At 40.5% G+C, this 21004-nt stretch overlaps 1 protein-coding gene across 1 annotated transcript in view; it reads left to right on the forward strand.

Annotated features, from left to right (window-relative positions):
• Window positions 1–2916: 2916 nt before the first annotated feature.
• WNK3 (WNK lysine deficient protein kinase 3) overlaps window positions 2917–21004 on the forward strand; it is a 544128-nt gene continuing 526040 nt past the window's right edge. The window contains exon 1 of the mRNA XM_053695870.1: window positions 2917–3572. The gene's annotated coding sequence lies outside the window, so the exon portion shown is untranslated. The remainder of the gene's footprint in view (window positions 3573–21004) is intronic.

Genomic DNA, 21004 nt, shown 5'->3' on the forward strand with positions numbered 1-21004 from the left:
AGGGGTCAGCAACCTTAGTTCTCCAGATGTTTTAGAACTACATTTCCCATGAGGCTTAGGCAGCTTAAAGACACTTAAGTATCATGGGGAATGTAGTTCTAAAACATCTGGAGAACCAAGGTTGCTGGCCCCTGCCCTAGATGGCAGCACTATTATCCTGCCATGACATCTACCTAAGTATCTCATCAACAAAAAATACCACTCAAGTCAAAATAAACTTTTATGATTCAGATAGAGCAGCAGTTTTAAGACACTTTCCAGTTTACTTCCATTATCAAATTTTGCACAGTCTTTTTATATGCACACTTTCTGGGGAACAAGATCCTACTGAGCGTGTGCAGAAGCACACAGGGTATACGCATACTAGTCTGTGATTGGCTGATGTCTATCACATGATACAGGGGGGCTGGAAAATGGGAGAACAAATTAATTTGACAAAAAAATCGACTGCTTATTTGAAATTCAGAGTAAATGCAATTGCATTGTCTTGTTATTATGCACTTGTTAATTGTGTATTTCTACTGTATTGAGTGGTCCTTTAAAGGGACTGTAAAGTCAAAATTAAACTTTGTGATTCAGAAAGAGAATGCCTTTTTAAACAAGATCTATTAATAATTTTGCTTCGTTCTTTTCTTATCCGTTTTTAAAAAAAAGTCAGCTCCAGAGTAGCAATGCATGACTGGGAGCTAGCTGAGTACATTGGTAAGCCAATAACAATCACCATCTAGATCCCTGTAGTGTACAGCTCCTGAGTCTACATATGTTTATTCTTCAACAAAGGATACCAAGAGAATCAAGCAAATTTGATAATAGAAGTAAACTAGGACGTTGTTTAAAATTGCATGTTCTTTATGAATTGTGATATTTTAATTTTGACTTTATTGTCCCTTTAATCAATTTCAAATTTCACCTGAAATAACTGTGGATGAAGAGGGGGACCCTACTGAGAAAGAAGAAACAGAGAAAATTAAAGGGAGATGAAACCCAAAATTTTTCTTTCATGATTTAGATAGAACATGCAATTTTAAACAACTTTCTAATTTACTTCTATTATCTAATTTGCTTCATTCTCTTGATATTCTTTGCTGAAAAGCATATCTAGATATGCTCAGTAGCTGCTGATTAGTAGCTGCACATAGAAGCCTTGTGTGATTGGCTCACCCATGTGCATTGCTATTTCTCCAACAAAGGATATCTAAAGAATGAAGCAAACTAGATAATATAAGTAAATTGGAAAGTTATTTAAAATTGTATTCTCTGCCAGAATCATGAAAGAAAAAAATTGGGGTTGGTGTCCCTTTAAAAAGCAACTGCAACTACCTGGCTATAAGGCAGAATTAGTAAAATGGAATTTTTTATTTTTTTCATTTTATTTTAGTAAAGTAACCAGTACACATTAGCACAATGTTAGTAATGTTATTAGTATTATTCTTATTTTACAAGTTAACCTGAGAAATATCTGTATGTGTCCTTATCAAGCATGCATGTTTGGTCAGTATTCTTGCTGTCACTTTTAGTAAGGTAGAAAATAAGGGTCCCAGGAGGATGAACTGGTGTTTGCACAGATGAGGTAGGACTAGTTGATTTCGATCTTTGTCAATTACCATGGATTCCAGTGTTGAAGCAATGCACTCAGGGGCAGAACTACCATTAGCAGGTATAGTGGCCACCAGTGCTGGGGGGTATAGCAGCCAGTCTATGCATAGGCATGTACAGAATATGTACAATCTTAATACGGGGGAGCCTTTTATTACTGCAAGTTGCAGATCTATCTATCCTCAAAATTGATATACAGGACAGCATATATATTATTACTATTGCTTGCTTCTGAGTTACTTTTGGGGGGGCCCAAAAACAATTTTGCACCAAGGCCCTCTGTTCAGTAGGTCCACTACGGATTGCACTGTAGGTTAGAATTCATTACTATCATATGGCCTTGGTGGCTATTGGCATAAACCCTTATCTCACACCCAGTTGCCCATAATTGTACCATGTGATGCATGTAGGCTTCTGATTCTGTGGCTTTGTGTTCTGTCTGTGCTTCTGCGTGGACCTGCTGTGGCTGAATAGGCATGTGCACAGTCTGCTTGGGGAGTTGATGAGTGTTGAGAAGCAGGGTGGTTAGCTGGGTTTATTTGATATATAGTGGCATGGTTTTATTGGTATAGGCAATCTTGTTTCTTGTTGTAGGGAGGCTGCTATGGTCTGGAGACACCTGCTGAGGAGAAGAGATGGGCGAATGTTTTGCAACAATGTAAAAATTAAACAAATTTGAATACATTTATAACATTCAATTAATAGAACAGAATTTCTAATGCTCTTTTTAAATGTAATATTTGAAATAGAACATTTTGAATTGATATTTGTATCTATTCTGTATTCATTTACTAAATCCCCAACCACTTGAACTTCTGAATAGTATTTGTTAAAGTGAAGGTTCATTTTGATGAATTAGTGCCCGGTTTTTAATAAACCTTTTAAAAACAAGGGCACTTTAATTCATCAAAATTGAGATTTCACTGTTTTCTTCAAAAACTTACCGTTTAATCCTGAATGCTGCTCCATCGATTCCCCCGGCCGTCGGAAGCCTCTGCAGACGTCAGAAATGATGAATCAGGTTTCCTCCAATCACAGCTTCCCCCTGGGGGAATCTTGGCCTGATGCAACTCTGTGATTGGAGGAAGCCAGATTCAAAGACGGCTTGCGACGGGCGGAGGAAGTGCTGGAGCGGCTGCCAGGATTAAAAGGTACGCTTTTGAAGAAAACAGTGAAATTTCAATTTTGATGAATTAAAGTGCCCTTATTTTTAATAGGTTTATCCGGACACTAATTCATCAAAATGGACCTTCACTTTAAGTTAAATGTTCTATTTTAAATGTCAAATGTGGATAGTCGATCTAATTATGAACATTTGAAGACGAAAGTAACATCCGAAAAATGGAAATAACATTTGATTACTGAATTTTAATGGATTTACATTTTTATCAACATTTGATTGTCCAAAACTAAGGTCCACAGGACTATTCGTTCTACCAAACTAATTGCAGTTTCACCACTTTCGCCCATCCCTACTGAAGAGCAGTATCAAGGGTGTAACTTGCCTCTGCCAGGAGTTGTAGGAATTAGATAGTTGATTGGATTGGCTGTGTTTGTGGTTCTGCTTCATAGGTGGGTTGACATTATGCTGTCCTTGATGCTCTCCAAGTGTTCCACTTAAAGCTCCTCTGAGTACACTTTAAAGTAGTCTGTATGGCTAAAAACATACAAAAAGGGAAACACATGCTACATTTTAAATTAATGTTCCACTTAAAGCTCCTCTGAGTACACTTTAAAGTAGTCTGTATGGCTAAAAACATACAAAAAGGGAAACACATGCTACATTTTAAATTAATGTTCTTAATAAACAACAATTACCTCACATTATACATCAATATACAAACAGTAGACAGCATAATTAAGTAAAATCACTAACATTATTTTCCCCTTACAGATAAGAGGAAACTGACCTGAATGAATGTCTTGCAATGGCTGCTGAGAATCAACTGTGCCCTCCACTCCATGTACAGATTCTGGTGATTTTGTACTTTTTTTTTTTTTTTAACATATTCTCCAATGGACCATAAGTGAGTGGGCTTTATGGTCCACCACCTGTTCCCATTGCATACTAATGCTCCTTTAGCATTTTATTTAAAAACTCTTCTGCAGTTGTGTAGAATATGTTTTATGCTGGTGACTGTCCTAGTCTTGCCAAGTGCACATACTGCAGCATGGATCTGCCTCTACAGTTTTGAATTATAAAAACTATGCTGCATTAGCTTGTCAGAAGATATGTGAATGTTATTATATATATATTGTGTACACCAAATAATTAATTTTATTTGCAAAACTCCAGATGTCATTGTTACAGCAGTTATATTACCACTGCCAAATGATTATTGGCTGAGTGAACCAGCCCCCCTCTCTCATTCATCAAAAGAATTGTTGTCATAGTTATCTTAAGAAAGAACAAAAAGGTTTAAAGCTTTGTATAAGATAAGACCAGTGAACCACTTCAAGGTAAATATTAGCATTTTTGAAACCCTCAAAGGTATATGCCCATATATGGGCTTCCTGACCAAGATGGGTAAGGAACTCGAACTCCACAGGCCACCTGTGGGGAATAGATGGTCCGTCTGTGAGAATGGTTGAATCTACAAACATGTTCAAGGAATTGTAGTTTTTACCATCTGAGTGTTAAATTGACCCTGCTGAGATCTAAATACACATCCTCATTTCCAGACAAACTAGAAATGTAAATCATGGTTTTAAAAACATGTGTCCCTTGGAAGCATAGAAGCCAAGAATTAAGATTTCAAAATATCTTGACCTGTGTACTTTTGATAGTTGATTATCTATCTAGTTTTCAATTATTTAATATATGCCTCAGACTATCAAATAATAGGTACAAAATAATGGATATCAGATTGTCTATTTGTATAACATTAAATATGAATACTTGCTGAATTTAATAAGTAGCAATACAGTCAATGTCCAATTTTAATAACCTATTTCTTTTTATCTTTCATGTATCTAATAAGTACACATATAATTGGTATTTTAAATAATATCCTATGTTTTATACTCTCAAAGAGAGATATACAGATATGAAATATTAATCTGTATGGGATAGTAATTCAATGTAGATATAATTATATGAAAATGACATATGTTTGCTGATCTCAAGGTATGTATGAGATATAAGATGATGGCTGAGAGAGTAAGTAAATCCATGATGAAGATATTATAATCCTTTTAAATAAATTCATAGAAAATATGATTTTAAACGCATTTTATAAATTATAAGTGGAATATTTTCACGTTTGGTCTTAAAATGATCAGAAAAAATTGTACTGTGTGATCCATGTGTATTTGAACATGTACCTTATTAGTACTAGGAATCATGGTGTGTTGAATAATCACTTTATAAGGATGTATTAAATTGTTAGCAATATTGATGATGAGAGATGCATTCCTGGCTGTCTGCTGCCACCTATGGATCAGGAATGGTATCACAGCCAAAAGGCATTTGGCTGCTCAGGGAGGCGTTTCCCAAAATAACCTATGAGATATTCAGATCCAAGGACGAATCACAGACAAGCTTCCGAAGGGCCTATCATATTGTTTCACCAATGATTAAGATAATATAAGCTGAATGTAAGAGGAGAGGAGAGGCTGGCTGACTTTTTGCTGAACTCTGGACTGATAACTTACTGCATTGGAAAACAGTCACTTTGAGCAAACTGGGCTACTTTTTCTTATCAACATTGCAAATACCCTTATTTTCATATGAGGTGAAACCAGAAATATTGGAAGCTGAAATATCGATTTGGTTATTTTTGGTGAAGCATACGCGATTGATAATTATATGTATAATATTTAAATCAAAGGTATTTGGTAACTATAACTAAATTGCAGTTAGTAATTTTGAAAGGACACTTTGTATTTTAGTTTGTGCTCATAATTATTATTATTATTATTATCGGTTATTTGTAGAGCGCCAACAGATTCCGCAGCGCTATAAACAAAGGGGCAGTACAACAAAACAATTATAGGGTAGAGGGCCCTGCCAAGAGTTGCACTGTTGTAGTCATCTCTTAAGAAGGTGATTTACAAACAGCTGGACTTTTAGGCTTACATGCTAAGAGGGTTCAGGGGATTGCAGTGGAGGAGAGGAACTGGTATAAGGAAAGGTTAGCGTAGGTTGTATGCGTCCCTGAACAGTAGAGTCTTTAGGGAGCACTTGAAGCTTTTAAAACTAGAAGAGAGTCTTGTGGAGTGAGGCAGAGAGTTCCACAAGATGGGAGCCAGTCTGGAGAAGTCCTGTAAATGGGAGTGTGATGAGGTGACAAGAAAGGAGGAGAGTAGGAGGTCATGAGCAGAGCGAAGGGGACGGGAGGGAGAGTATCTGGAGACAAGGTCTGAGATGTAGGGGGGAGCAGTGCAGTTGAGGGCTTTGTATGTAAGAGTGAGAGTTTTGTGTTTGATCCTAGAAGCAAGAGGAAGCCAGTGAAGGGATTGGCAGAGAGGCGCAGCAGATGAAGAGCGATGTGTAAGGAAGATGAGTCTGGCAGAGGCATTCAATATGGATTGTAAAGGAGCTAGGCGGCAGGTTGGGAGACCAGAGAGAACAGAGTTGCAGTAATCAAGGCGGGAAAGAATGAGAGAGTGGATTAAAATCTTAGTTGTGTCTTGTGTAAGGAAGTGTCTAATTTTAGAGATGTTTTTAAGGTGGAAGCGGCAGGCTGAAGCCAAGGACTGAATGTGAGGAGTGAAGGAAAGATCTGAGTCAAATGTGACCCAGAGACATCGGGCATGCGGGGTAGGGGTAATGATGGAGTTGTTGACAGTTATAGAGATATTGGGGGTGGAGATTTTGGAAGAATGGGGGAAAATGAGGAGCTCAGTTTTGGAGAGATTTAGCTTGAGGTAGACATCCAGGAAGAGATGTGAGAAAGACAGTTAGTGACACGGGTTAGCACGGAAGGAGATAGTTCTGGTGCAGAGAAGTAGATTTGGGTGTCATCGGCATACAAATGATATTGGAAACCGTGGGACTTAATTAGGGAACCTAGTGATGACGTATAGATTGAGAAGAGAAGGGGACCGAGGACAGAGCCTTGCGGTACTCCGACAGAAAGTGGTGACGGGGCAGAGGAGGCCCCAGAGAAGCCTACACTGAAGGTACGGTTTGACAGGTAGGAAGAGAGCCACGAAAGGGCTGTGTCACAGATGCCGAAGGATTGGAGGGTTTGGAGCAAAAGAGGGTGGTCGACAGTGTCAAAGGCTGCGGACAGATCAAGGAGGATAAGCAGAGAGAAGTGGCCTTTTGATTTAGCTGTAAGTAGGTCGTTGGTGACCTTAACAATAGCTGTCTCTGTGGAGTGATAGGGACGAAATTCAGATTGCAGCGGGTCAAGAAGGGAGTTTAACGTAAGGAAATGGGATAGGCGTGCATATACTAGTTTTTCGAGAAGCTTTGAAGCAAGAGGGAGGAGGGAAATAGGGCAGTAGTTGGATGGGGAAGTAGGATCAAGGGAAGGTTTTTTGAGGATAGGTGTGACCAGTGCATGTTTCATCGATGAGGGAAATGTACCAGTGCTGAGGGAGAGGTTGAAAATGTGTGTTAGTATAGGGGTAAGGGTAGCAGAGAGAGAGGGGAGCAGCTGCGAGGGGATAGGGTCAAGGGGACAGGTAGTGAGGTGAGAGTGCAGTATAAGTGCTGAAACTTCTTCCTCAGTAACAGGGAAGAATGAACTAAGTTTCAGGTTATGAGGGTTGTGGTTGAGTGAGAGTGTTTGAGGGGGGGGAGAGAATGTAATTGTGTTGAGAGCTGATTTCATGTCTGATGGAGTCAAATTTGTTAATGAAGTGACTGGCAAAGTCTTGAGCTGACAGAGAAGTTGTATTAGGAAGTGGGGGAGGGCGGAGGAGAGTATTGAAAGTGGAGAAGAGACGTTTTGGGTTTGAAGAAAGATTAGAGATAAGAGTAAAGAAGTTGTGTTGCTTGTGGAGATTAAGGGCAGAGTAGTAGGAGTTCAAGATGAATTTGTAATGAAGAAAATCGGCTGAACTCCGTGATTTTCTCCAATGCCGTTCAGCAGTATGGGAACATCTGCGTAGGTACCGTGTCAGAGGAGTATGCCAGGGCTGGGGATGAGTGTGTGATTTCCGAGCAGTGGTAAGAGGGGCGAGATTGTCAAGGACGGATATAAGGGTGGAATTATAGTGGCAGATAGATTGTTCAGGGCAGGAAAAGGAGGAGAAGGATGAGAGGAGCGGTTTAAGGAAATTAGCAAGTTGTTGCTGATCTAAAGACCTAATGCTTCTGTGAAGTTTGGTGTGAGGAGTAGAAGGTGGGAGAGTTGTAGGAAGGGATGATATGTTGCAGGTAAGGAGATGGTGGTCAGAAAGAGGAAAAGGGGAGTTTGAGAAGTTTGAGAGAGTGCATCGATAGCTAAAGATCAGGTCAAGAGAGTGACCGTCTTTGTGAGCGGGAGAATCAGTCCATTGTGACAGACTGAAAGAGGAAGTGAGTTGCAGAAGTTGTTTAGCAGCTGCTTTCCAGAAGGCTACATGTAGTAAGTTAGATGGCAGTTGTTGCAGCTGAGTGGAAAAGGCTGTGTATTTTCTCTGAGTTTGGGAGAGGATGTGTTGGAAATCAAACTGTAGTAAGTTAGATGGCAGTTGTTGCAGCTGAGTGGAAAAGGCTGTGCATTTTCTTGAGTTTGGGAGAGGATGTGTTGGAAATCAAACTGTAGTAAGTTAGATGGCAGTTGTTGCAGCTGAGTGGAAAGGCTGTGCATTTTCTCTGAGTTTGGGAGAGGATGTGTTGGAAATCAAACTGTAGTAAGTTAGATGGCAGTTGTTGCAGCTGAGTGGAAAAGGCTGTGTATTTTCTCTGAGTTTGGGAGAGGATGTGTTGGAAATCAAACTGTAGTAAGTTAGATGGCAGTTGTTGCAGCTGAGTGGAAAAGGCTGTGTATTTTCTCTGAGTTTGGGAGAGGATGTGTTGGAAATCAAACTGTAGTAAGTTAGATGGCAGTTGTTGCAGCTGAGTGGAAAAGGCTGTGTATTTTCTCTGAGTTTGGGAGAGGATGTGTTGGAAATCAAACTGTAGTAAGTTAGATGGCAGTTGTTGCAGCTGAGTGGAAAAGGCTGTGTATTTTCTCTGAGTTTGGGAGAGGATGTGTTGGAAATCAAACTGTAGTAAGTTAGATGGCAGTTGTTGCAGCTGAGTGGAAAAGGCTGTGTATTTTCTCTGAGTTTGGGAGAGGATGTGTTGGAAATCAAACTGTAGTAAGTTAGATGGCAGTTGTTGCAGCTGAGTGGAAAAGGCTGTGTATTTTCTGTGAGTTTGGGAGAGGATGTGTTGGAAATCAAACTGTAGTAAGTTAGATGGCAGTTGTTGCAGCTGAGTGGAAAAGGCTGTGTATTTCTCCAACATTGGTGTGTCCGGTCCACGGCGTCATCCATTACTTGTGAGAATATTCTCTTCCCCAACAGGAAATGGCAAAGAGCACAGCAAAAGCTGTCCATATAGCCCCTCCTCAGGCTGCGCCCCCCCAGTCATTCTCTTTGCCGCTCTGAACAAGTAGCATCTCCACAGAGATGGTGAAGAGTATGTGGTGTTTAGTTGTAGTTTTTTATTCTTCTATCAAAAGTTTGTTATTTTGAAATAGTACTGGTATGTGCTATTTGCTCTGAAACAGAAAGAGATGAAGAGTTCTGTTTAAAAGAGGAGTATGATTTTAGCAGCAGTAACTAAAATCAATTGCTGTTCCCACGCAGGACTGTTGAGCCCAGAGAACTTCAGTTGGGGGGGAACAGTTTGCAGACTTTTCTGCTCAAGGTATGACTAGCCATTTTTCTAACAAGACTGTGTAATGCTGGAAGGCTGTCATTTTCCCTCATGGGGATCGGTAAGCCATTTTCTTAGACTCAGAAAGAATAAAGGGCTTATTATGGGCTATTAACTGGTGGACACTCTTAAGGGCTAAATCGATTGTTTATTTAAGTATTATTTACAGTTTGAAGTGGATTTCACACTTTTTATTGTTTGGGGGAACGTTTTTAACGCCAGGCACTAGTTAAGACACCTTTCCAGTCAGGAAGGGCCTTTCACTGTTGTAGGCAGAGCCTCATTTTCGCGCCATTATTGCGCAGTTTCTTTTGAGTGCCGGGCATGCAGCTGCATGTGAGAGGGTCTGGTATCCACTGAAAACGTTCCTGGAAGGCTTGAATTGGTATCGTATACCCCCCTGGGATAGGTGAAGTCGCAACAAAGGCTGTGGCTGGGACTGTAGTGGGGTTAAAATTGCAAACGGCTCCGGTTTCCTCATTTTAAGGGTTAACATCTTGAAAATTGGGGTGCAATACTTTGAATGCATTAAGACACTGGTGAAAATTTGGTAAAGATTGGATAATTCCTTCATAGTTTTTAACATATTCAGTAATAAAGTGTGCTCTGTTTTAGAGAGACAGTAACGGTTTTGTTTAAAAACGTTTTTTGTGCTTTATTAACCAGTTTAAGCCTGTTTAACATGTCTGTACCTTCAGATAGATCATGTTCTGTATGTATGGAGGCCAAGGTGGTCCCCCCTTCAAATGTATGTGATAATTGTGCCATAGCGTCCAAACAAAGTAAGGACAGTACTGTCACATTTAGTAAGGTTGCCCAGGATGATTCCTCAAATGAAGGTAGTGGGGATAGTTCTTCATCCTCTCCTTCTGTGTCAACACCAGTTATGCCCGCGCAGGCGACCCCTAGTACATCTAGCGCGCCAATGCTTGTTACTATGCAACAATTAACGGCAGTAATGGATAATTCCATAGCTAATATTTTATCCAAAATGCCAGCATTTCAGAGAAAGCGTGATTGCTCAGTTTTAAATACAGTGGAGCAAGAAGGCGCTGACGATAGTTTATCTGTCATACACTCACACCAGTCAGAAGTGGCAGTGAGGGAGGGTTTGTCTGAGGGAGAGCTTTCAGATTCAGGGAGAATCTCTCAACAGGCAGAACCTGATGTTGTGACGTTTAAATTTAAGTTAGAGCATCTCCGCGCATTACTTAAGGAGGTGCTATCTACTCTGGATGATTGTGACTCTTTGGTCATTCCAGAAAAATTGTGCAAGATGGACAAATTCTTAGAGGTCCCGGTGCACCCTGATGCCTTCTCGATCCCTAAAAGGGTGGCGGACATACTGAATAAGGAGTGGGAGAGACCAGGTATACCCTTTGTCCCACCTCCTATATTTAAGAAATTGTTGCCCATGGTCGACCCAAGGAAGGACACATGGCAAACAGTCCCTAAGGTTGAGGGGGCAGTTTCTACCCTAGCTAAGCGCACGACTATTCCTATTGAGGACAATTGTGCTTTCAAAGATCCTATGGATAACAAATTGGAGGGTTTGCTTAAAAAGATTTTTGTTCAGCAAGGTTACCTCCTCCAACCAATTTCGTGCATTATTCCTGTCACTACGGCGGCGTGTTTCTGGTTCGATGAACTAGAAAAGTCGCTTAATATGGAGACTCCATATGAGGAAGTCATGGACAGAATTCACGCACTTAAGTTAGCTAATTCCTTTATTTTAGATGCCGCTTTGCAGTTAGCGAGATTAGCGGCGAAAAATTCAGGGTTTGCAATTGTGGTGCGCAGATCGCTCTGGCTAAAGTCTTGGTCGGCGGATGTATCTTCCAAGACAAAATTGCTTAATATCCCTTTCAAGGGTAAGACCCTTTTTGGGCCAGAATTAAAGGAAATTATTTCAGACATCACTGGGGGAAAGGGCCATGCCCTCCCACAGGATAGGCCTTTCAAGGCTAAGAATAAGTCCAATTTTTGTTCCTTTCGCAGTTTCAGGAACGGACCAGCTTCTAACACGGCAGCCTCTAGACAAGAGGGTAACGCCTCCCAGACTAAACCAGCTTGGAAACCAATGCAAGGCTGGAATAAGGGTAAACAGGCCAAGAAGCCTGCTGCTGCTTCCAAGACAGCATGAAGGGGTAGCCCCCGATCCGGGACCGGATCTAGTAGGGGGCAGACTCTCTCTCTTCGCTCAGGCTTGGGCAAGAGATGTTCAGGATCCCTGGGCACTAGAAATAGTCTCTCAGGGTTATCTTCTAGAATTCAAGGAACTACCCCCAAGAGGAAGGTTCCACATGTCTCACTTATCTTCAAACCAAATAAAGAGACAGGCATTCTTACATTGTGTAGAAAACCTGTTTAAGATGGGAGTGATTCTCTCAGTTCCAGCTGTGGAACAAGGTCAGGGGTTTTACTCAAACCTGTTTGTAGTTCCCAAAAAAGAGGGAACTTTCAGACCAATTCTGGATTTAAAAATTCTAAACAAATTTCTCAGAGTTCCATCGTTCAAAATGGAAACCATTCGAACAATTTTACCTACAATCCAGGAGGGTCAATATATGACTACCGTGGATTTAAAGGATGCGTACCTACATATTCCTATCCACAAAGATCATCATCAGTTCCTAAGGTTCGCCTTTCTGGACAAACATTATCAGTTCGTGGCTCTTCCATTCGGACTAGCTACTGCTCCCAGAATTTTCACAAAGGTGCTTGGGTCCCTTCTGGCAGTTCTAAGACCAAGGGGCATTGCAGTGGTACCTTATCTGGACGACATTCTAATTCAAGCGTCGTCTCTTTCCAAGGCAAAGGCTCATACAGACATTGTTCTAGCCTTTCTCAGATCTCACGGGTGGAAGGTGAACGTAGAAAAAAGTTCCCTGTCTCCGTCCACAAGAGTTCCCTTTTTGGGAACAATAATAGATTCTTTAGAAATGAAGATCTTCCTGACAGAATTCAGAAAGTCAAAGCTTCTAAACGCTTGTCAAGTTCTTCACTCTATTCTGCAGCCTTCCATAGCTCAGTGCATGGAAGTAGTAGGGTTGATGGTTGCAGCAATGGACATCGTTCCTTTTGCTCGAATTCATCTAAGACCATTACAACTGTGCATGCTCAATCAGTGGAATGGGGACTATGCAAACTTGTCTCCAAAGATTCAAGTAGACCAGATAACCAGAGACTCACTCCGTTGGTGGTTGTCCCAAGATCACCTGTCTCAGGGAATGAGTTTCCGCAGACCAGAGTGGGTCATTGTCACGACCGACGCCAGTCTATTAGGCTGGGGCGCGGTCTGGGATTCCCTGAAAGCTCAGGGTCTATGGTCTCGGGAAGAGTCTCTTCTCCCGATAAACATCCTGGAACTGAGAGCGATATTCAATGCTCTCCGGGCTTGGCCTCAACTAGCGAAGGCCGGATTCATAAGATTTCAGTCAGACAACATGACGACTTTAGCTTACATCAACCATCCGGGGGGAACAAAGAGTTCCTTGGCGATGAGAGAGGTATCCAAGATCATTAAATGGGCGGAGGATCACTCCTGCCACCTATCTGCAATTCACATCCCAGGAGTAGACAACTGGGAGGCGGATTATCTGAGTCGTCAGACTTTCCATCCGGGGGAGTGGGAACTCCACCCGGAGGTTTTTGCCCAGTTGACTCAATTATGGGGCATTCCAGACATGGATCTGATGGCGTCTCGTCAGAACTTCAAGGTTCCTTGCTACGGGTCCAGATCCAGGGATCCCAAGGCGACTCTAGTGGATGCATTAGTGGCGCCTTGGTCGTTCAACCTAGCTTATGCGTTTCCACCGTTCCCTCTCCTTCCCAGGCTTGTAGCCAGGATCAAACAGGAGAAGGCCTCTGTGATTCTAATAGCTCCTGCGTGGCCGTGCAGGACTTGGTATGCAGACCTGGTGAATATGTCATCGGCTCCACCATGGAAGCTACCTTTGAGACAGGATCTTCTAGTACAAGGTCCATTCGAACATCCAAATCTAGTTTCTCTGCAGCTGACTGCTTGGAAATTGAACGCTTGATTTTATCCAAGCGTGGGTTTTCAGATTCAGTGATAGATACTCTGGTCCAAGCCAGAAAACCTGTGACCAGAAAGATTTACCATAAAATATGGAAAAAATATATCTGTTGGTGTGAATCCAAGGGATTCTCCTGGAGTAAGATTAAAATTCCTAAGATCCTCTCCTTTCTCCAAGAAGGTTTGGATAAGGGATTGTCAGCAAGTTCTCTAAAAGGACAGATTTCTGCTTTATTTGTCTTGTTACACAAACGACTGGCAGCTGTGCCAGATGTACAAGCCTTTGTACAGGCTTTGGTCAGAATCAAGCCTGTTTACAGACCCATGACTCCTCCTTGGAGTCTAAATTTAGTTCTTTCAGTTCTTCAAGGGGTTCCGTTTGAACCTTTACATTCCATAGATATCAAGTTACTATCTTGGAAAGTTCTGTTTTTGGTTGCTATTTCTTCTGCTAGAAGAGTTTCTGAATTATCTGCTTTGCAGTGTAATCCACCCTATCTGGTGTTCCATTCAGATAAGGTCGTTTTGCGTACTAAACCTGGTTTTCTTCCCAAAGTTGTTTCCAATAGGAATATTAACCAGGAAATAGTTGTTCCTTCTCTGTGTCCGAATCCAGTTTCAAAGAAGGAACGGTTGTTACACAATTTAGATGTAGTTCGTGCTTTAAAATTCTATTTAGAAGCAACAAAGGATTTTAGACAAACCTCATCTTTGTTTGTCGTTTACTCTGGTAAGAGGAGAGGACAAAAAGCTACTGCTACCTCTCTTTCTTTCTGGCTGAAAAGCATCATCCGATTGGCTTATGAGACTGCCGGACGGCAGCCTCCTGAACGAATCACAGCTCACTCTACTAGGGCTGTGGCTTCCACATGGGCCTTCAAGAACGAGGCTTCTGTTGATCAGATATGTAAGGCAGCGACTTGGTCTTCTCTGCACACTTTTGCCAAATTCTACAAATTTGATACTTATGCTTCTTCGGAGGCTGTTTTGGGGAGAAAGGTTTTGCAAGCCGTGGTGCCTTCTGTTTAGGTAACCTGATTTGCTCCCTCCCTTCATCCGTGTCCTAAAGCTTTGGTATTGGTTCCCACAAGTAATGGATGACGCCGTGGACCGGACACACCAATGTTGGAGAAAACAGAATTTATGCTTACCTGATAAATTACTTTCTCCAACGATGTGTCCGGTCCACGGCCCGCCCTGGTTTTTTAATCAGGTTTGAAAAATTTCTTTCTCTATACACTACAGTCACCACGGCACCCTATAGTTTCTCCTTTTTTCTCCTAACCATCGGTCGAATGACTGGGGGGGCGGAGCCTGAGGAGGGGCTATATGGACAGCTTTTGCTGTGCTCTTTGCCATTTCCTGTTGTGGAAGAGAATATTCCCACAAGTAATGGATGACGCCGTGGACCGGACACACCGTTGGAGAAAGTAATTTATCAGGTAAGCATAAATTCTGTTTTTCTCTGAGTTTGGGAGAGGATGTGTTGGAAATCAAACTGTAGTAAGTTAGATGGCAGTTGTTGCAGCTGAGTGGAAAAGGCTGTGCATTTTCTCTGAGTTTGGGAGAGGATGTGTTGGAAATCAAACTGTAGTAAGTTAGATGGCAGTTGTTGCAGCTGAGTGGAAAAGGCTGTGTATTTTCTCTGAGTTTGGGAGAGGATGTGTTGGAAATCAAACTGTAGTAAGTTAGATGGCAGTTGTTGCAGCTGAGTGGAAAAGGCTGTGTATTTTCTCTGAGTTTGGGAGAGGATGTGTTAGAAATCAAACTGTAGTAAGTTAGATGGCAGTTGTTGCAGCTGAGTGGAAAAGGCTGTGTATTTTCTCTGAGTTTGGGAGAGGATGTGTTAGAAATCAAACTGTAGTAAGTTAGATGGCAGTTGTTGCAGCTGAGTGGAAAAGGCTGTGTATTTTCTCTGAGTTTGGTGAGAGGATGTGTTGGAAATCTCATAATCCTGTGTAATTTAAAACTAGTCATTAATGCTAAGTAATTTATCTTTGCAAATATATATATATATATATATATTAGTATTTGTCTAAATTTTAGATCATTAAGAATTTATTTCAGCTTAGATAAATTGGCATATAAACTGAATGTTTACAGTAAGAATATATATAATTTCTGGTGTTGTTTTTTTTTTTGTTTTTTTTTTTTTATTAAAGATTTTAACAATAACAATTTTCACTGGTCATCAATATTACAAAGCTGTCATATGCAATTCAACAATATTTTGTAGGTAATGTCCATTGTGCCAGCCTTCTTCTCTTACCCCCTCCCATCCTGGGCAAACTTGAGTCTGATACCCATGTCTAGGTTCTTGCTATGGGCCTTTCTTGGGAGCTGGGTAGATAGGGTAATCTTCTGCTTCACTGAATCGAGAATTGTAAGACCAGGAGGGGGGGGGGGTAGTATTTTAACTAATAAACCAGGGGGATAAAGTTCAACTGTTGGTTCTGCAAACATTTGAATTCACTAAATTACTCTAAACATTGTTTGTCTCTGCAAGGTGAGTTAAAATCTGGTGCATCTCCTGGCCTACACAGGGTATGTAAGTGTGGCGTCAAGTCGTTGGTCTATTTAGTCGCATCTGGTGATATCTAGGGGTTTATAGCTTATTGTCTCTTGTACGGGGAGAGTCTGGGAATAATCTTACTGTTTATGTGTTGGTAATGTTGTGTAAGGATTCTTGCCAAATGAACTTAGCGTTTAGGAAAGTGTCCATCTTATTGCGGCAGAGATAGCCATATTGCTCTAGCGAAAGCTGCTCTTCCACTTCCTCTAGCCACATCTGTTTAGAGATATACGTAGGTTTTTTCCAGTGGCGAGCTATTAGTTTCCTAGCACTATTGAGGCCTATCTGTAGTATTAGGAGTCTAAGGCGGCAAGTTAATTTGGGTAGGTCGTTCAACAGGGCTATGTCTGGACTTAGTGTGAGATCGGGGGAGATACTCTGTCTAAAATGTGATTCCACTGAGTTCCAGAGTGGGCAAATTCTAGGGCATTGCCACCACATGTGTAATAGATTGCCGCGGCTACCACAGCCCCTCCAGCATGTGTCTGGTGTATTTGGGTATATACTGTTTAGCCGTGATGGGGTTAGGTACCAGCGGAGAAGGATTTTAAAATTGAGTTCTAATATTACTGCTGATGTCGAGGATTTCCCAACCGAGCTAAAGATATTGACCCACCTACCATGGTCTATGTGGGTTGCCAAATCCAAGTTCCATTTGGTGGTAAAGGGAGGCAGTGTGTCAGTATTGTTTTTGAGAAGAAGCTTACGGGATAGAGAGAGTGTAATTTCTGGTGTTTTAATTAGGGTGGTATAGAATCACTTGTGGGCTTAATAGCTTAAGTATATTTGTCTGGAAGTTAGGGACCCATACTGTGATATTATATTGTGGTATTTTAATGCAATTCAATTGTGAATAAGGTTAATTCTAAAGATATATTTGGTTTACTTTGTAAAGAATATTGTAACAGTTTTAAACTTGTATAGTTTGATTTATAATCTGGTTTCTATAGATATAATTCAATGTGTCTATAAATGTTAACTAATATAAAGAATTTAGGAATTTACATTAATTGTATTGTTTTGTATATGCATTTTATTGGGGGTTTGTTTAAAGAATAATTATTAAATATATTGTATTATAACCCGGCCATATACTGACAAGCTGCACCCTACAATAGTATGCTTCAATAAGAGCCTCATTCTCAGCATTGTAGTACCTTTCCTCCCTTAATCGACCCATAGGTAGTTTTGGATAATTAGTATGCTACTCCTCCTTTGATTGGAGCTGATCCCTAACTGCCTGATCTCGCCCTGATTCCTTCACATACCTTCAATGGTCACCTACCCTACTGAATGGGAGATGACAACCCTCCCCCCGTGAGCGACAGAAACAGCCCTTCCCAAACCAACACGTCCCCCAACCATATCCTCTAACAAATACTTTAATAGACACACTAGCCTCTTATTTTTCCCTGCATTAACCAATTTTAACCAGAAAACCTCTGCCCTATTCTAAACCCTAAAATTAGAACTATGTAATCCATAATACTAAATATTCCCCAGTCCTTATCATTAACCTAACCCTAAAAAAAGGAATATGGTTTCCTAACAAGTAACAAATTGTCCTATTCCCTAATCCCTAGACATAAAGTTCCACTGGGAGCAATCTATGACATGACTATATTGAGGACTCCATCATCATACTGCATTTAACTTATCCACCCACTAATGAGCAGAATTGGACTCTGACTAATTTAACTTTAGCTTAAAGGACCAGTAAATACAGTAGATTTGCAAAATGAACAAATGCATGAAAATGAAACAATGCAATAGCATTTAGTCTGAACTTGAAATGAGAAGTAGATTTCTTTCTGACAGATTTCAAAGTCATTTATAGTTCCACACCCCCATATCATGTGACAGCTATCAGCCAATCACAAATGCATATATGTATATTCTGTGAATTCTTGCACATGCTCAGTAGGAGCTGGTGAGTCAAAAAGGGTAAATAAAAAAAAGTGTGTGCACATTTTAATAATAGAAGTAAATTGGAAAGTTGTTTAAAATTGCTGCTCTATATGATCATGAAAGTTTAATTTTGACTTGAGTGTCCCTTTAATATGGTCACACTGGATCGGACCATCTCTTTATAAATTTGGGGACTGAGTACTGCAAAATTACTGTTTTACTTACTCATTACATATTGTATATTTTGTTTTTCAAATAAAGTTTTAAAATTATTATTTATTATTTTTTTTAAGTGTTAAAAAAAAAGAAAAAAAAAGGAGAGGGATGGGTACCAAGGGAGGGTAATGGGTTACAGGGGAGAGTGGGAAGCAAAGGAATTAAAACAAATATGTACAGTATTAAAATAAAAATGTATGTAAGAGTTAAACAGTCATACAAATGAAATCAATATTGGACCCTAAAAGTCTGCTGCTTGTTTTAAATGTAATTTCCCAAAGGCAGGGGGTCGATCCGATAAAAATCGACGCCCGCAAAAGCTGGCGACGCCAATATTTTCGCGGGTTTGGCATCCTATATACGGCGTAACCTAGAAGTTACGCGCGTATATTTCTGCCGTCGCCCGTAGTTTTTTGGGCCATAGGCAGGTATACCAAACCCGCGCAGTTTGGTATCCAATATACAGCGTAAGGACTTACGTGGCGAAAATGGAGAAATCTTACTCCATTTTCACCTCGCCACAAAAAGCAGCCATAAGAAGCCTTACGCTGACTATTGGAGCCCCGTAACTCTCTAAACTAGCTGCTAAATAAACCTAACACCTAACGCATGCGCAATGTCTATCTCCCTGTCAACCGCGATCTGCTAAAATAAACCTAACACCTAACGCATGCGCAATGTCTATCTCCCTGTCAACCGCGATCCCCCGCCGCAATCCCTAATAAAGTATTTAACCCCTAAACCGTCTCCATCTACATAAACTAACCCCTACTGTGAGCCCCTAAAACCGCCACCATCTAACTGATCTATCCCCTAATGTAAGCCCCTTACACCGCCGCCATCTATATTAAAATTATTAACCCCTAATTTAATCTACCTACCCCGCCGCCAGCTATATTATCTATATTAACCCTAAGTATATTATAGTTAATATAGTTATTACATTATATATATTAACTATATTAACCCTAATTATATTAGGGTTAATATAGTTAATATAGTTACTATAGTATTTATATAAACTATATTAACTCTATCTAACCCTAACACCCCTAACTAAATTCTTATTAAATAAATCTAATTCATATTATAAACTAAAATATTCCTATTTAAATCTAAATACTTACCTATAAAATAAACCCTAAGATAGCTACAATGTAATTAATAATTACATTATAGCTATGTTAGGGTTTATATTTATTTTACAGGTAAATTGTTAATTATTTTAACTAGGTATAATAGCTATTAAATAGTTATGAACTATTTAAGAGCTACCTAGTTAAAATAATTACCCAATTACCTGTAAAATAAATCCTAACCTAAGTTACAAATACACCTACACTATCAATAAATTAAATAAACTACATATATCTATCTAAAAATACAATTAAATAAACTAAACTAAATTACAAAAAAAAACAAAACACTAAATTACAAAAAATAAAAAAAGATTACAAGATTTTTAAGCTAATTACACCTATTCTAAGCCCCCTAATAAAATAATAAAGCCCCCCAAAATAAAAAAATTCCCTACCCTATTCTAAATTAAATCAAGTTCAAAGCTCTTTTACTTTACCAGCCCTTAAAAGGGCCTTTTGTGGGGGCATGCCCCAAAGAAAACTGCTCTTTTGCCTGCAAAAAAAACACAATACCACCCCCCAACATTACAACCCACCACCCACATACCCCTAATCTAACCCAAACCCCCCTTAAATAAACCTAACACTACCCCCCCTGAAGATCTCCCTACCTTGTATTCACCCCGCCGGGCCGAACTCCTCATCCGATCCAGGCAATGTGTTCCAGCAAGCGGCAGTGAAGTCTTCTTCCATCCGGGCGATGTCTTGAAGCAAGCGGCAGAGAGTCTTCTTCCATCAGCGGCGTCTTCAAGCAAATCGGCATCTTCAATCTTCTTACTTCGCTCCTCCGCCGCAGAGCATCCTTCCGGCACGACGACTTCCCGACGAATGAGGTTCCTTTAAATGACGTCATCCAAGATGGCGTCCGCCGAATTCCGATTGGCTGATAGGCAGATTCAAGTTCAATCCGATTGGCTGAACCAATCAGCCAATCAGATTGAACTTGAATCTGATTGGCTGATTCAATCAGCCAATAAGATTTTTCTACCTTAATTCCGATTGGCTGATAGAATCCTATCAGCCAATCGGAATTCGGCGGACGCCATCTTGGATGACGTCATTTAAAGGAACCTCATTCGTCGGGAAGTCGTCGTGCCGGAAGGATGCTCCGCGGCGGAGGAGCGAAGTAAGAAGATTGAAGATGCCGATTTGCTTGAAGACGTCGCCGATGGAAGAAGACTCTCTGCCGCTTGCTTCAAGACATCGCCCGGATGGAAGAAGACTTCACTGCCGCTTGCTGGAACACATCGCCTGGATCGGATGAGGAGTTCGGCCCGGCGGGGTGAATACAAGGTAGGGAGATCTTCAGGGGGGTAGGGTTAGGTTTATTTAAGGGGGGTTTGGGTTAGATTAGGGGTATGTGGGTGGTGGGTTGTAATGTTGGGGGGTGGTATTGTGGTTTTTTTTGCAGGCAAAAGAGCAGTTTTCTTTGGGGCATGCCCCCACAAAAGGCCCTTTTAAGGGCTGGTAAGGTAAAAGAGCTTTGAACTTGTTTTAATTTAGAATAGGGTAGGGAATTTTTTTATTTTGGGGGGCTTTATTATTTTATTAGGGGGCTTAGAATAGGTGTAATTAGCTTAAAAATCTTGTAATCTTTTTTTTATTTTTTGTAATTTAGTGTTTGGTTTTTTTTGTAATTTAGTTTAGTTTATTTAATTGTATTTTTAGATAGATATTCGTAGTTTATTTAATTTATTGATAGTGTAGGTGTATTTGTAACTTAGGTTAGGATT

Source organism: Bombina bombina, chromosome 12, assembly GCF_027579735.1.
Source record: "Bombina bombina isolate aBomBom1 chromosome 12, aBomBom1.pri, whole genome shotgun sequence".
Taxonomy (NCBI): Eukaryota; Metazoa; Chordata; class Amphibia; order Anura; family Bombinatoridae; genus Bombina; species Bombina bombina.